Raw genomic sequence first — 17564 nt, 5'->3', positions numbered from 1 at the left:
GATATAGCTGTCTACAGTCGGACCTCTGGTCCAAGCCTTTAATAGCTACTGTAGAGATCATGGCAGGACTTCTATCATATTGCTAAGTTATCTATTACCAGCAAAGACTGTCCATGGCAAGGAAGGATTTCTGGGAGACACTTGGTCTTAGAAGACCAGTTCTTCAGCATTTGCAGGTACTAGAGGACAAAATGAAATTAAATGAACTGGCTTAATATTATATACTTAAGGTCAATACTTTTAGGCAAGGATAGCCAATTCCAGACCGAAACAGAGAGTTAGTTAACAGCTAAGAAATGTGAGCAATCAGAGACCCACTGCTTCAACTCACTCCTTGACACTTATCTTTTTCAGGACTTAGGACATAAGATGCAAAAAAGGCAAATCTTATACTCAAAAGATATCACCTTCTCTCACACCTCTCAAGAGGTGACCTTCTCTCACAAAACAGGATGGCTCCAGAAATAAAAATAAATTGCGAAGCTTAATTCATCTTCCAAAAAGGTAACAGAAATGTTACTAAGAGAAAAGCATACATTAACTCAACCAGTGCTACTGCAAGTAAATAGAATTTTCAATTTTTGGAATTAAAAAAAAAAGAAACTTTATAGGGTTTTTTGGTTCCTTTTCCTTTCTATCTTTTCTCTTTTTTAAATTCCAGGTAAGATTGAACTAAGCATTGGCTACTAATTCTAGATTTTCATTAAGGTATTAATTAATATTCCAAGATAAATAACAAAGAATGCTAAGAATCAAACTCATGGACCTTAAGAATTAATTTGAAATAGAAATTAAAGGTCTCAGAATATTAGTAAGTGAGGTGCTGGACAGATAAACTCTTCCATGTGCAGCTCTGGAAGCAGGAGATGATTATCACTAGTCCTCCACTGGCAACAATCCCCTCTGCTGTTTTGGCATTGGTAGGTATGAAATTCTGTGTCAGTAAAGACAAACTAGGCAGTAATTGGGCAGAAAAATCGCTGGGACTGACCAAATGGTGATGCATATGGTGGAGACATGAAAAACAAGGATTACTTGTGCTGAGGGAGATGGATTGTTTAATTTATTAGATACCATCTGGGACAACAACAAGCAGCACTTCCCTCCCTCCTATCTCTTCACAGTAAGAGCAGGACACCTAGTTCTCTGGCATGCTCCCCTGCTTGTACTTGTAAATATCTCTCCCTTCCTCCTCGTTTAGAATAGAAGCAGCAATTTGACACTATGTGGACCACTGCCCTCATTTCTAGTAAAAAAATTTAATTGCAAAAAAAGTAATGTGAGAGACTGTAATGATCACTGGCTTGAGACCTTTTAGGGGCATGTGTAGGGAAAAGGGCAGGTCAAGTCTAGCCCTGGTGAAGCAATGCACTGCTTCATACAGCATCCCCCTCCTGGGACTGTAGCCAAGCCCTCCAGTGGCCACCAGTCTCTGGAATGCTGGAGCCAGTTCTCTACACCTCACCTCTGAAGACTCTAAACCAGCTCCTAAGTGGCCAAATGACCAGAAGTTACCTGGAGCAAGGGGCCAGGAAAGTCAAAAGCCAGATTTAAGCCAGAGCATGAGGTGAGTACATTGTCTTGACTCTATGTCCCTCGCATTTTATATCAGCTGGAACACTGCTGAACCAAGAGTGTTCATTCTTTTCGTTATTTCTTCTCTCTTTCTTCTAATTTCTTCATCTTGAACTTTGAATAGCCTAAAGTTGGATGGGCTGGAATTTGCTAAATCAGTGCTTTGTGAAATGCTTTATGTTGATTGAATGTTGTGCTATTTTTTTTCCAAAATTCCCTGATTTGCCAGTAAAGTTTTTTGTTGTTTTGATCTCTTAAGGAATAATTTGTAGATATTTTGTCCCGTGCATCTGGCTCAGTGTGCATAAAAGAATCTTAAACCCTTTTAAGAGACTCATTGAGCAAGCTCTGGAGTTTTACAAATACCAATCAACTTTTAGTCGTAAGATATGAATTCTTCCAGACAAAATGGGTAATACTGGATACAGATATTAAAATGTTAAGTCTTTTTGAACCTAACGAACTTTAACAGATTAAGAAATGTTTAAATAATCTACTCTATCAGCAGTAGTGGTGAGGGAATATTTCAGTATATGTGGTGGCTTGACCCTGCCTGAATACCAGGTGTGAAATGATGCTGGTCTATTGCTCTCCTCCTCATCTGGAAAGGGGAGAAAAAAAAAAAAATTTGGTCTTGTGGGTTGAGAAAACAACAGAGATGGATCAATCACCGATAATTGTCTCAGGCAAAGCAGACTTGATTTAGAGAAATTGGTTTAATTTAGTATTCATCAAATCAGCATAGGATAATGAAGACTAAAACCAATTGTTAAAATTTCTTCCACCCCTCCCTTCTTCCTGGGCTCAAATTCACTCACAGTTTTCTCTACCTCCTTCCCCTAACAGTCCAGGGAGGTGGGAAATGGGGGTTGCAGTCAGTTCATCATGTTTTGTCTCTCCCACTCCTTCTTCTTCATGTTCTTTCCCTTCTCCATTATGGGGGCAATCCCACGGGGGAGATTGTCAATGAGATTCTCCAACTCTCCAACAATGAGAGTCATTCCAATGGGCTGTAGTTCTTTTGGAACTTCCCCAGTGTGGATCCCTTCCATGGGGTGCATTCCTTCAGGAACAGACTGCTCCAGCACTGGGGTCTTGTGGGCTCACAAGTCCTGCCAGTAAACCTTCTCCAGTGTGGGCTTCCTATGGAACTCTTGCATGGGTAAGGTGGGAATTGCACTGAGGCAAAGTACAAGAGTGAATATAGTCATTTGTCTCTGACAGCCTTGAAATCTTCTCTGCTGGAACTTTTATCTGAGGGGAATGGTACTATTGTTGCTGGATGGCTAAAGTCAAACATCTCTAAACGTTATATACAACAGACCTCAGTGAGGGCTTTGGAGCCATCCTGAGCAGCAGCAGGCTGCAAGCAGAGTCCCCCTCTCAGTGGAATATGTTTCAGAACATGTGTGATTACATTTAAGTATAGCGTAAATATTGCACTCTGTCCTGGGTCAGGGCAAATTTGGGAGAGAATCCCCAAAGGGGCTCCTCTAGAAGGCAGATTCAATTGGCCCCTCCCGCCAACTGGTTTGGGGAAAAATACTTCCTTGGAGAAAAGTGGGGAAAAAACTGTTTATTAAACAAGAAAACCTAAACAATATTAAACAATGAAACTTCTTGCCACTCCAAAAGAGAGACAAACTCAGAAAAGTCCCCCCCCCTCCCCCCGCCCGGACTGCAGCTCAGCTCACTCAGTCTCTGATCAGTCCCTCCGGCGCTGGAAATGCCGCGGCCCAGGCCCGGCCCGCTGGGCCACAGGTGCGAGCTGCCAGTGCTCTTCTTGGTGTTCAGTCCAGAGCAGGTTTGAGCAGGCCCAAAGAAAAGGAAAAGCCACAGTCCAGGGAACTTCTTTGCCTCAGCTAGTTAAAACTAAAAAGCAAAGGAGAGCTCTGTCTCTCTGTCTGTCCGTCTGCAGACAACACAGTCCAGGAGAAGGAATGTGGAGGAGTGCAGTTTCTGAAAACAAAGTCCCCGCTTCTTCTCCTCCCCTCCACTCCTGGAACAAGTCTTAAAGGTGCAAAACTTATTATTCAGCATAAACAGAACAGACGATTGGGGATAAAAGCATCATACAGTCAACCTAGGACATGGTCTCAGATCTATAATTAAATCACTGTTACAATTACAGTAAATTCTATTGAATCATTTCATAGATCTTAAATTAGTCAATTGATTAAATGCTGCTAACACCTTCAGACATAAACCATTGATCAGGTCTGAGGCTAAATTCACAAGGGTGTCAACTCTGAACCTTATGACTCAACATTGTCCCTTTTCACCCTGGCCATTTTCCATCCTTACCCTTTTAAGTCCTGAGTTTTGTGTAATTAATTCTAAATTGGCTATAATTTTATTTTGTATGCTTTATCCATTGTAGAGTAATGGAGATTTAAAATCAGCAATTTATATGCTTTCCATTAAAGCATCCTTATTTTCTATTCAATAGAGAGATATTTTTTTAATGCAAATTTAAGGGAAAGTTAAGAAAGCTGTCTCTTCACTATATTTATTGAAAAAGGCACCTAAAATATCACTAATGAAAGGCTAATAACCTGTGTAACATAGGCATCCATTTGGTGAATCTTACATATTCAATTAAGCTTGGAATATGTCCATTAGCATTGATCGAATGATCTAGGCTGGTTGTTCCCAATATTTTTTTAGCTGAAAGTAATTTAAAAATTAGAGAAACTTTGTGTCCTGATCTAAATCACTCCTGCTTAAATTAAAGGCATTTCCTGAGAATATATGGATCATGTTAAGAAAACCAAAGCTCAGTTGAATTTAAAACTTGCAAGGGATAGCAAGGATATCAAGAATATATTTTACCTCTTTGCTAATGTTAAAAGGCACATAGGATCACTGCAGAATGGGTTGCATGTATTTAGTGATAGTGGGCACAGTAGAGCTTTGACTCACTCTTCACCAAGGCCTGTGTGATTAGTTGAAGGGTTCAGGGGGAAGGAGAGCAACCAGAAGTGGATGGGGATTGAGTCATGATTTACTTGTGGCAATTAGACGTGTATAATTCCCACCACCCAAAGGGATGCTTCAAAGAGTGCTGAGCGCTGTCAGCGTTCCTTGTGAGGCAACTTTCTACCATCTTTCAAAGGTGTTGGATACCAGGCAAAATCCAGGCACAAGAAATGTTCGTAAGTGTTGAAACCGCAGTAAGTGGTTCCTAGGAGAGCACTGAATAACATTAATAGCTCTTACAGAACATTTTTCATCTGAAGATCTGAAAGTTCTTTGTATTGGACTAGACAAAGTCCTGAGCTTCTTCGTCTCATGTCAGAGCCGACACTGCTTTGAGCAGAAGGTTGGACTCAATATCTCCTGAGGTCCTTTCCCACCTGTACACATCTGTGAGCCTATGATTTTAAAAAATACACAGTGGACAGTTTTCACTATTTTGGAACTACCTTTTTTTTTTTTTTTTATTTCTTTGCATGTAATTTCAGATTTCTAACTAACTTGGTAAAAGTTGATGGAGAAAAAAGTGCAACCAAAACAAGATGTTTGGACCAGCATTATAAATCCTTTCTGAAATCCTAAACAGCACTAATATGAACATAAGAGTTGGAATTCATAAAAAGAAGCAGCAATGTAGACTTTGTTGCCCTGTAATTGCTCAGTTCACTTAAATTGAAACAGGTCCTTTGACGGTGAAGCAATGTCTTACATGACTTGGATTCCTCATTTTTTTGCCGCTGGATAAATTGGGTTCGTTTTTCAAAGCTATTTTTGACTTATTGTGAAAAGTACGCTAGAAGGCTGGACTATTGTGTAGAATAATATTTCTCTTCAAAGTATTTGTTTTCCAGAAACACACATAACCAAGAATGCATACATTTAGGACACCATTTGTGGGAATGCCATTATTGGGATGTTTATACAGTCTGCAATGCTTTTGCAGAAGATAGAGAATCCTAGTAGTGGGAAATATTCTGCTCAAAAGTAAAAGCAAAATAATAAAATATTTGATTTTTTTAGCAGATTGTGAGATAAATGTTGATTTTTCAAGTGGCATTGGGTAAAATTATTATTTGAAGAGAGTTCAGCTTCAGACATGCACACATCAAATATCTAAGCTCCCACTATGATTACTGTGAGCTATTAAGTTGACCTATATTACACTTCTGAACCCAGTTAGCTGCAGCAGGAGTCCATTCTTTAAACAATGTTTCCTAAGGCCATTTTAGATGTCCTAATTTACTCCATCTGGCCTCTTACTCCTGCTCCAGAAGATCATAGGTAAACTGGCTCCTCTGCTGTATCTGCCAGCTCCATATGAACCTAAAATGCCTCAGAAAATAATATTCAACATCTGAACGTAGGCATCTAGATTTCCCATTTGAACATACCAACTCACTCTATACACAATCTAATTATTTGAATGGAAATTTAATCTAATTAATGTGCTGGTGACTGAAACAAGGGATGATTTGAATAACGGGTGACAGATGAGCATGAACAGGAAGTTGACCTACTTGAATTCTGGTCTAAGTTCCAATGGAACCTGCTTTAAAGTCTATATTTTTGTTTCTTTTTCATTTTGAAGAAGATAGTGAGAATCAGCTTCTATTATATAGTACTCTCAGATCTTCAGATGAAAAACAATTTATAAGAATTATTAAAATTATTCAGTCATTCCCTAAGGATGCCAAGTAATGACAAATTCTTCTATTACCAAAGTTGTTATCAGCTATAGTCACTAGGAAAATAAAAGTGTAGGCTATCTTTATATCAGTTATTCCAGAGGAACAGTTTCAAAATTTTAGGTTACAGTGCTTATACTCTGACCTTGGTGTCTACAAGTTTACCCAAACCAAGCAGCACTTTCTGCTTTCTGCAAAACAATATGACATCATTACCCATCAGGGTTTCCATAAAGCTATCATCAGTTGTTGCATCCCGGGTTTGGGTTCAGATTAGGGGTTCTGATCTTTGTTAGTTAGCTAAGCCCTGTGTACCCCCGTGTACCCCCCATGTTTCCCCCCCCTGCGGTGGTTAGCTCCAGGCTGCCTGCCATTGGAGCTTCCCCCTGCCACTCCCGCAACGACTCCCCTGTCCAGTCCTGAGAATTCTGTGTCAGTCACCCTGTTCCTGCGACCCAATTTGCCCCAGAGCCCTGTGTCCGCCCCTGCTGCATTCCCGTTGGTCGCCGTGGTCCACGTCATCACCACAACGCCTGCCCCTCATTGGGCAGGAGGGCCCTTGCCCTCCCTGTCACACCCCCTATATCATCCCGCTTCCCCCCAGTCCCGTCACCATTTCCATCCACACGAAGTTGGGAGCAGTCTGTGGCTTCTCCATTGCGGCTCCCGCGGCCGTTAAAGCCTCCAGCCACCACGCAGACGGATTTGGACAATTTCCTTGCCTCTTTATTTCCTCCCTCGTGCCAACAGCAAAGCGCGGCCAGCCCGCCCCGGTGTGCAGCAACAGAAGAGCCCAGGAATCATGGCAAGCGCCAGCCCTGACAAGAAGCCGAGGCACCCAAGCCAGGCACTTGGGAGCTGACTTGGGCCGAGAAAAATAATGCATTGTCGTAATCAGTCTGTTAGTTTCTTAACTATACAAGCTGTTATTTTATTCCTTCTATCTCAAGTTAGAGATATTTGGCCTTGGTAGTTTGAAACAGCATGAGAACTGGAAGAGAAACATCCATTTTGATACTTCAGAATGTAAGTATTCCTCTGAAAACACACATCACACACTCATGCATAATTTTTTCCTAAAAATCATAAATATTTTTTCTTTCTAACTGAACAAACTAAGTATTTGAGATTATTAATTGAAGAAGAAAATGTACAATCAAATAAATTTTAATTTTTGCAGAGAAGTAACATACAACTCATAAATTTATTTCATTTCTCTGTAGTTTTTTTATTTCTATTCATAATCATGTTTCATAGAAGTGGGAAACTTATCATCTTACTATCATTCAATCTGTCCTTCTATACCTATGTTAGTAATGGTTTGTGTGCCATTCCAAAAAATCTGGTGATGTACCCTAAATGTATTGAAAAATTAATCAGAAGGCCAAATAATTTTATTTGACACTTCACTGCTGTGCTTATTCTGATAATGAGATATATGTTGAAAGACAGAAAATCTCTTCATGCTCATGTTTTATTAATTAAAATAAAAAATTAAACTAGAGGTTTTAGGTATAAATTCAGACAAGTGTTATGAACAATAATGCCCTTACCCCTGTAAAATATTCTTTTTTTCTTATATGTTCAACACTTTCTGCCCGCTTTCTTTTTTTCCTTATAACTCTTTGGCTCCATATTTAAGTTTAGCTGTTCAATGTACATTCCAAGTGTTGGTTTGGGGCTTTTTTTCTTTCCCTATCTTCAAATGCTTGAAGCCTTTTTAAGGTAAATCCTCTTACTTCAGCATTGCTATGGCAGCTGAAGGCATAATAAGTCTTTAATTACAGCTGTCTCCATTGTACTTTTTACATATGTTTTTAATTTCTCAGGCATTTCCCTTTTAATGCCATTTAGTTATCCCATTATTGCTGCTAATTTTATTCATTTGAGAAGCCATTAAGAAATACTAAGCTAATTAAATGAGATGGATTTCTGTAGTAAAGGAGATTTATTTTTCCTTTGTGAGGGAGGAAGAAAAGAGGAAGATTAAAGAAATTAATCTTTGTATTTGCAACATTATTGAAGGAACAGTACTGAATATGTATTTATGAAAAAATATTGTTTCTTAGTGATGAGAACAGTGGTCTAATACTCATAGATGAGATTATGATTTGTTTGCTGGACTACCTTGGGCAAGATACCTCACCTTAACCTATGTCTTTCTTCAATCCTGTTAAATCAATGTCATTTCAATGGCTCAAGAGTTTTAGGTTTTTTTTAGCTAAATTGTGATAATTTTTCGCAATGGAATTTAATTTTTAAAGAAACTACCAATTCATCTACTTAGATCACAAATTCTGGGAATTTATTTGGATGCTGAGAGGTACATAAATTTAAGTCTAGATTTGATTACTAGAGGAAATTCAGCTTCCAGAAGCAAAAAAATATCAGTGCTGGGATGCCTGCGGGAAGAATGATGCCTGAACTCCAATGATTTCAGAAGGCTAATTAATTACTTTATTATACTATATTATACCATAACTTTATTACACTATATTACACTAACAATAACTATCACTAACTAACTAACTAACTAGAAAACCTGTGACTCTCTCCCAAGAGTCCTGACACACACATGGATCCAATTGATCAATGAATCCAAACACCCTCACCAGAATCCAATCAAGCAATCACCTTGAGTAAACAATCTCCATACCACATTCCACATGGGCACAACACAGGAACAGTGAATGAGATAAGAATTGTTTTGATTCTCTTTTCTCTGCTTCTCTCACAGCTTCTCTCATTAGAAATCCTGAGAAAGCTAAGTCTCTCTCTCTGTTCAGAGGGCATGTGAATACCACAAAAGAAGAGCTCTTTTTTTTTTCAGTACTGCAGTTTAATATAGTTCATGAAGTTTAAGATTCCCATTACATGACAATGCATTCAACAAAATTCTTTTCCTCCACCTATTTTTCAGGTGATTACTGGTAATACTGTATGTAAGAAATATGGATGCATGAAGTATCCACTACTTTTTTTGGAATGACAGAATAATTATAAAATGGAGTGAAAAGGTAATTAAATTGTCATTTTAAACATTAAACTAAAATGATCCAAAATTTAGTGTATTGTTCTTTGACAAAATATTAAATTAAATTCTACAAGATTTGCACTGGTCCTCTGCAACTGTGAAGATACACATAAATCTATGTCTAAAATAAGTTTTGTGCCACCATAGGGACATAAAAAGTAGCAAATCAGTTTCAAAAACCTGTTCTTCCATCTCAGGAAACATGTTTTATAAATTTTTTTTAGGGGAAAAAAACCCAACAAATTGAGTATTGATGTAAATAAATGATGTGCAAAAAAAAGCACTCTCTAAAGATAATTAAAACAAATAAGAACTTGTGTATGTTTCTAATAAGGAATGATGGTAGTTGAACACTTTCAACTTCAATAATTCTATCTAGCTTTGTACTGTCAACTTGACAACAAGTGCTTACATTAAATATATTATTAGCAGGGTTTTTACAAGCTTTCTCCTTCAAATTAAATGCAATTACCTTGAGATCTCCTCTTTATACACATTGAATTCCCATTAGAACTTCAACAAACATTAGACAAATTTCAAATCAATGCAGAATCAATTGCTTTGCTTAGAAAACATCAAGAGAGCCAACTTGTCTATATATTTAATAGAAGGTCATGCAATTAATTGAAGAGGAAATAGGTAGGTGGAAATAAAGAGTATGTAGAATTCTCTCCAGAAGCAAAGTTCTTAATAAATTATTTACTTCTATTAGTTGGGGCATTGGTGACATACTAGAACAAAATGAAACCATAAAGCTGTCTACTAGTGGTGACTATAAAACTTATCAAGCGCAGATTCATCTGTTTTAATAATCACTAGTAAGATTTCGAAGTCAAGGAATGAAAAGATTAGGAAAAGGGATTTGCTTCAGAAACCTTAATCTTATCACTATTTTTGTATAAATTCCTATACCACCTTTACTTGCATGAATTTTTCCCATTACACTCATGACAAGGATAAAGTTCCATTAAAAAGCAGCTCCTCAATTCTCTTGTTCTTCCAGTACTAAATGCATTGATGTAGGTTTTATTTACCTTATGCTAATCTAGAGCTGTTCTAAATTCAAAATTATTATTTCACAGTTAATAAAAGATCCTCTTTTCGTTTTATTACAACAGTATGGGAATACTCTGTTAATTTGGCAGCATATATTGTGGCTACATTACTCTGAAAGAGGTATTTCTACCCTGATTTTATGAAGAGTGACGACAAAGCCAACAGCATTATCTTCAACTGCCCACTTTTAAAATGCTACGATGTTTTTTCAGACCATTTTGTATGTAGTATTATACATATTCCAAGTGCATTTACTCAGCACTTCTACCAAGTAAACTATTGCTCTTTCATTAGTACTCTGTAAACCAAAAATTATTAGAAAGCCACAAAAGATTGTTCGCATTACAGAAGTGATATTATAACAGGGAACTAGTTATAAAAAGCCTTAGGAAACCATATATCATTTAACCCACATTTTAGGTGCTGAAGTAAAGAACAGCAAATTCTCATCACTCATTGCTAACCCATAAGGCAGACAGGGCATTCATCTGAAAAGAACCTAGAAAACCTAGATTTTCTTAGATAATTTCAGACAGTATAATTTCCCCACAACAATTCTGTAGCTTTGGAAGTTTTAGATGTGGTACACAAATCAAGTTTGTGTACACAATATCACTGTTTAGAGAAGTGAAGAACATGGTCATTTAGGATCGAGTTATGGGTCGTTTGAATTAATTGGATGTACATAAGTCCATGAGACCACATGCGATGTAGTGAGGTATGCTGAAATACTTGGAAGATTGCTCTCTACCATTTGTGAAAAGTCATGATAATTAGGGAGGGAAAAAAGAGGATATCTATGCTGGCTTCAAGGAGAGATAAAGGAAGATTCAGGGATGTATAGACCAGACAGCCTATGTTCAGACACTGAGAAAATTATAAACTCGTCTTTAAAGCTATTCCAAACACATGAAGAGCAAGAAGGTGATTTTTAGCAGCCAGCATGAATTTACCAAGGAAAAATCATGATTGAACATTCTGATTGTATTCTGTGATGTGTTGACTGATTTAGTCTATAATTGAAAAACAGAGGGTGATGTTTATCCTGACTTTAGGAATGTTTGTCATTTTCTCTGATAATAACCATATTGCCAGGGCTCTGAGTCTACTAATAAAACCTAAGGAAGCTGATCAGCATCACCTGGGGCTTCCCACCCACACATACACTACCCATGAGCACAGGACCTCTATTTAAGCTCAGTCCTGGGTTGTACTTCACTGTCTGTGGTATACGGGAATAATATTGGTTGCTAGTATGCTCTATCCATACACCTGACTGAAACAGAGCTAAAGCTGTGTTATTATCATGCTTATGTTATTATTATGCTTGCCTCTTTGACATAATAATCTGCCAGATGATCACTGGATTTGTTTCAAACTCTGTGGATAGACTACTGGGTTTGACTTTAGATCAGTCTCTTCACCATAAACATGCTTGGTGATTTAGGCTACTGGCTGGACTTTGCATGCTATATAATCTTTTTTGGCAGTCCTTGAACAGCTGATAAAACCCATTCCTGTCACCATTCTGTTCTTTTTTTCTACTGCTGGCATTGTGGCCTCTTGGTGAAGTCATTGCCTCACACAATGGGTGTGAGGTAGTCATGGAAATTAAATTTCAGTATTCACAGTTAATAACTAGAGTATATGAGAGTGTCAGAGTCTCTATTCCAGCAAGGTTATCTGATCAGAAACCTCATAACTGGGAGGATGAAAAATGGCCAGCTGTAAACATACAGAGATATAAATGTGACCAAACTAACATGGAGACGATGACAAGAAACAAACCTTGCTAGTCACACTAATTGATGGGCTGTCAAAACCACAGGTAAACTGGAGAGTAATTCCTGTCACACAACTAGGCATGAGGGAATCTGTAGGATTATATAAACTCATGGGAAGGAAGAGTAGGGAAGTGAGAAAGGAGGAACAAAGAGGTGCTATAGACAGCAAAAGGTATTAAAAACTTCAGGTCATATGTAAAACAGTGACAGCCATTATGCCTGCCTGGCTGAGCTCTATGCCTGATTGCTGCAGTTTGTCCTGTCTTATTAAACATTCTCATATGTGTGTCAAACTGTCCTGTGTGTATGTTTGACTCTGCAAAGATTCAGTGGAAACTACTGGAGGGACTGGTATGAGAGTACTGGATGCTCAGCTACTTGAGTTAAAAAAGGGCTGTGGGTTGGGTGCCCTTGGACTGTGGTGTGAGCTACTGTGGTCCATGAGATGTCAGCATCAGCCACCGGAGACAGCAGGCACAGCTAACCTCCAGCCACTGAGAAAGGAATAGTTTGTGTCTGAAAACCAACTACTGGAGGGATCAGGGTGAATGAGACAGGTAAGGTGTTGCATCCCGGGTTGGTTTAGTTAGGGGTCTTAAAAATGTTAGTTAGCCAGTTCTATGTACCCCCATTTTCCCACGCAGTAGTTCACTCCAGGTTGTCTGCCATAGGAGCATCCCCATGTCAGTCTTGTGGCCAACCCCTTATTCATTCTGGAGAGTTCTGTGTCAGTTACCCCATCCCCGTATCCCTGTTCGTCCCAGAACCCTGTACACACCCCTGTTGTGCTCCCATTGGTTGCCATGGTCCACGTCACCCCCCCCCCCCCCCAGTTGCCTATCCCCATTGGGCAAGGGGGGCTTCCGCCCCTGTATGCCTGCCCCCTATATAACCCCATGCGTTCCTTTGTCTCGTCGCCATCTTGTCCATGCAGGCGCTAGGAGCGGATGCTGCTCTCCACCGCAGCAACCATGCGGCAATAAACCCTCTCCAGAAAACCACAAAGCAAGGTGTGCCATTCCTTCGCCCCTTCATCTCCTCCCAGCACCAGTTACAGAATGCGGATAACCCACGCTGAGGGTCGGCGCTAGAGCCTCCGAACAAGCGGCAGCCCCGGTCCGGCCGAAGGGGCAGAGCCTAGCTGGGCTCCAAGGCTGCCTGGGACTGGGGAGAAGTGGCTCAGCTGCAGTAAGTGGCTCAGCACCAGGAGCAGGATTGAATGGCCAGAGGCCATGTGTTTGGTGCTAACTGCTGGGAGCAAGTATTTCACCAAACCAGGTACTCATGTGTATTTGCTGTCAAACTTTAAATCTGATGTGTTCATGAACAGGTAAACCTCGGGTCCAGAGTAGGGGATTTTTTGGGTGGAGGATGTGTGCTGATTTGCAAGGGGACCCATTATTATGGGGTGCCTGTGTGAGTGCTGCATGTTTGCAATGAACATCCAGCTGCACCAGCCAGAGAATGCCTGGAATGAAGGATGGATAAAGGAGGACAGGATGCAGTCAGGGGTGTAAGGCAGCAGAGGATCTGTGTGGGTGCTTGGGGAATATACAGTTGTGTGTGTGTTTGTGAACCTGAAGAGTGTCGTGTGTGCGCTGTGTTACACCTCCTGCCTCTGCCAGGCCAAAAGTAGGAAAGGATGTGGCTGTCCAGGTTTGTGTCTGGTGTGAGTCTTATGTGTGGCTGCTGTTGAAGACTGAGACTTGTCTGTGGCTGCCTGTGTATCCAGCTTTGTCAGTGTCCCCTGTGTGTGTCTGGGACATGTGCTCAACTTTGCTAGTGTCAATGGGAAGGCAGCAGCTGCATCAGAGCCTGGGCAGAGAGCACAAGTCCCCCAGGCACAAGGCAAATCATTGTTTAATGAATAGTAGTATATATTTGGTCCTAAACTCAGTTCATGTTCACAGGGCTATACATCAAAATATGTCAAAAGAGACAGAATTATTTGCAGGACTGGACTAGATGAGCTCCAAAGGTTTTTTCAAACCCAAGCAATATTGTGATTTGGCAACTTAAACATCAACAGAGAAAAAATTTTGATGTAAAAGAGGCCTTAACTTTACAAGAAACTAACAGTGCAGCTGAAACCTGAAATTCCTATTCTTTAACAGGAACACTTAAGCTGTTTTTCACATCTATAACCAGAGCTACAGTATTTGTAAAGGATGTTCTGGTTCTGTTGGAACATTGTTGACATGAATTCATTAATTGCAATTTATGCCACAGAATTACCTTAGAAATGCTGGGCAAAGATCTTCAAATTTAGCAGTGCAGAGATGCTTTCTAATTTAGTATGAACAAATGCATATGATAACCAGAAGTACACATGACACCAAAGCTATGTATTCATGGAAGCACTTCAAGCGACTTTGTAAAAGCTTCTCTTCACTGCTGTAGACACTACTGCCAGCACTACAGAATGAAAATGTTCACTAGTTGAACTTTGCAGCCAGGTATCTTAGTGTTAATTCAACAAGGTAAAACACCGCTATTAGTAATAAGAGAGTATTTTAAAATTACTGTTTAGTTAACCAAAGGGTTTATATGAGTATATATGTGGCATCTTCATTTTACATCCTCCTAACAGTAATGTAAAGCAGACATTCAACAGCTGCTTGCTGCCCACTTTATTAAAGAATTCACAGTCAGTTTGATAATTTTTTTCTTAGTGAGTCATTAATTTGTTCCACTCCCAGTAAAAACAACTTCTGAAATATTTTTTCTACAGTATAAGACAGAAAAATCACACAGTAAAATTATCCAAGAAATATAACCATATAATCCTATTTCCCTGTGTGCCACAGAAGGCAGAGAATTATGGTCTCTACAAATGATAGGTACTCAATTTAAAGAATACAAAGCATACACAGTCTTTTGTGTGAAAACTTCAAGCTATGCTATTCATAGAAATTATTTTCTTCAGATCTACTCAGAGTAGAACTGAAGAGAGTAATTCTAAATGAGTACATTCCTACAATAGCAGCAGTTTTTTTCCCCTCACATAAAGTTCAGAAAAAAATAAAAAGAAATTTAAATAGTTTAATGGAAATATAAAATTCATAGAGAAGTAGAGCAGGCTGACCAGAAATATTGTGCACTCTCTGGCTTTGGAGAGAGGTCTTTTTTCCAAGACTTAAAATGAAAAATTCTGAGCTGCCTTATCTAATTCTACACCTGATCATGTTTTGAGCATGAGGTTAGAGATCTCTGAATTACTCAACAGTGGTATGATCCTATGAAGTTTTTACTATGTGATAAAATCGTTTCCCCCTGCACCAACTTATCCCACAAGCAAACTTTTGGACAGAGTGTGTTTAAATGCAATCTACATGGTCTACTAAAATAACTATTATTTATCCAGGGCTATTTGTTGCACGAAAAAGAATGTACCTAAGATAAAATGTTGCTATTTAAGGAAAGGTCTCCTTAAAATTGTTATAAATGCATTTCCTTTACTCTTTTCAATGTTTTACTTATGTTGGGTATATGCACTTCAAAAATGTTGAAACACCTATCTCCAAAGGCTCTGTCCTTCAATAAGTATTACTTGACCTTTGATGATTTATTGTAGTCCTGGTATCTCAGTGTCAGGCTGGTTTTTAATACGTAAAAGGTATGTCACTGACCTTCATTCCTGTTCTAAGATCCTATGCAGCAAAAAGCCAGGATTATGGCATCTGTAAGGAATAAATCTATTAGTTAGGATATAACTGGTATTGGGTAGCCTTAAATCCAAATGGAAGCATGCATCTAGACTTGTCTGAATCACTAGCAACCCATAAGCACTCTCTGTAACAGCATAGCTGAACACAAAACAAATGTCTTGCAAAACATGTGAGCAATCTGACCCAAAATGGGTCAAAGATATGTATAATTGCACGTAGGGGTCATATGAAAATGTGTGAAGAGTGACCCATGGAGCAATTTTGTGATATAGAACAAAGGAAAAAATAGGCACAGTGAACTGCAAAAAGGCAAGGCATCCTGCTGAGCACACCAGGATGACTGACAAGACTGAAAACAAGATTAATCAGCATGAGGAGCAGGGATGAGGGAAGGGTAAGGGAACAACACAAGAACACCAGACATAAGTAGGGAAAACTGGGGAAGAAAGAGGTGATATGCTTCAGTGCTCACCTTTTGTTCTTTTTATCATTACTGCTGCTGCAATGTATACTCATAGCTAATTTAGAAGTGTTAAGACCTAGCAGGGTTTTATATGCAGCAATAAATAGTGATAATGATTAAGAATTAGCCATTAGCACAAAATGTGTTAATAAGTGGCTTTGTTCTGAAAGTTTTTTAATGAACTAAATTAAGTCTTCTAAACAGTCTTGTCACAGGGATAACTATTTCCAAAGTGGAATGTGTGTATACATAACACATTATTCAGTTTCATCATATATTTCATTCTACACAGGCTATCAAGTTGTCATTGTCTGTAATTCTTACTTAGATGTATCAAAACTACTATTATGATAGGTTTTATACCACACAATTGTAGAAAATGAATCATAAGAGGATCTTCTGTATTTTGAGGGATGTGCACTGTCTGTGCCAGAGTCTGCTCTTGAAGGTTCAGTTTATACACAGCAGAGAAGTGCATTTAGTATGTTCAATAGTCTGAAGACTTGTCTCAAAATGCAGTGTAGATAAAGCTTGCATTTATAAGAGACATACGAGCTAGATATCATACTGTAGTATAATTTTCAGTAAATAGAATAATAGGAAAAGCATTTTTAATGCTATAAAAGAAGTAGCTAATCTTTTAATAGATGTTATTTTGAAATGTATCCATTTATTTTAATACAGTACTACAGCCATTATATAGACTTCTGCTTTCCCTGTTGAAAAGTCTGTGATATTTCTGCAGTGAATTACTTCTTTGCTCTCTTGTGATCTCCAAAATTTATGTTATTGCATTATGTATAGATAACCCCAAATCACACAAGTGATCAATACATCACTCAGCTGTTACAATTTTGTTAGAAACGCATTTATCACATTGTTTACATAGATAAAGAATATGAGAATATTCTTTAGAATATGTGAGAATAAAGAGATGTTACACTAAAACATGCTGGATGAGTCCTTGGAGGTTTAGAGGTTCAATATCTCTGCACCAAAGACTTACTAGGACAAAAAAAAAAATAAGATCTCTTTGAGTTCTGGCTCCTGGACTGATGAAAAAACAAATCTGAAAATTCTAAAATACATGTCATACAGAAACAGTGTAATCAGTCACCATTTTTTCAATTCAATTGTCGAATTTGGTATTTAATTCATTAAATAAACCCAGTAAATAGGTACTACAATGAGATAATTATTTTCAAATATGAAATATTTGGCACATGTTACATAAACTTCAATAAACTTTCAGGGAGAGGAGAGAAAAGAAGAGAAAAAAGCTTCTTGCAAACACTTGTGGTCAAAATGGTCTGAGTGCATACA

Source organism: Vidua chalybeata, chromosome 2, assembly GCF_026979565.1.
Source record: "Vidua chalybeata isolate OUT-0048 chromosome 2, bVidCha1 merged haplotype, whole genome shotgun sequence".
NCBI lineage: Eukaryota > Metazoa > Chordata > Aves > Passeriformes > Viduidae > Vidua > Vidua chalybeata.
Note: the sequence above shows the minus strand (reverse complement) of the source record.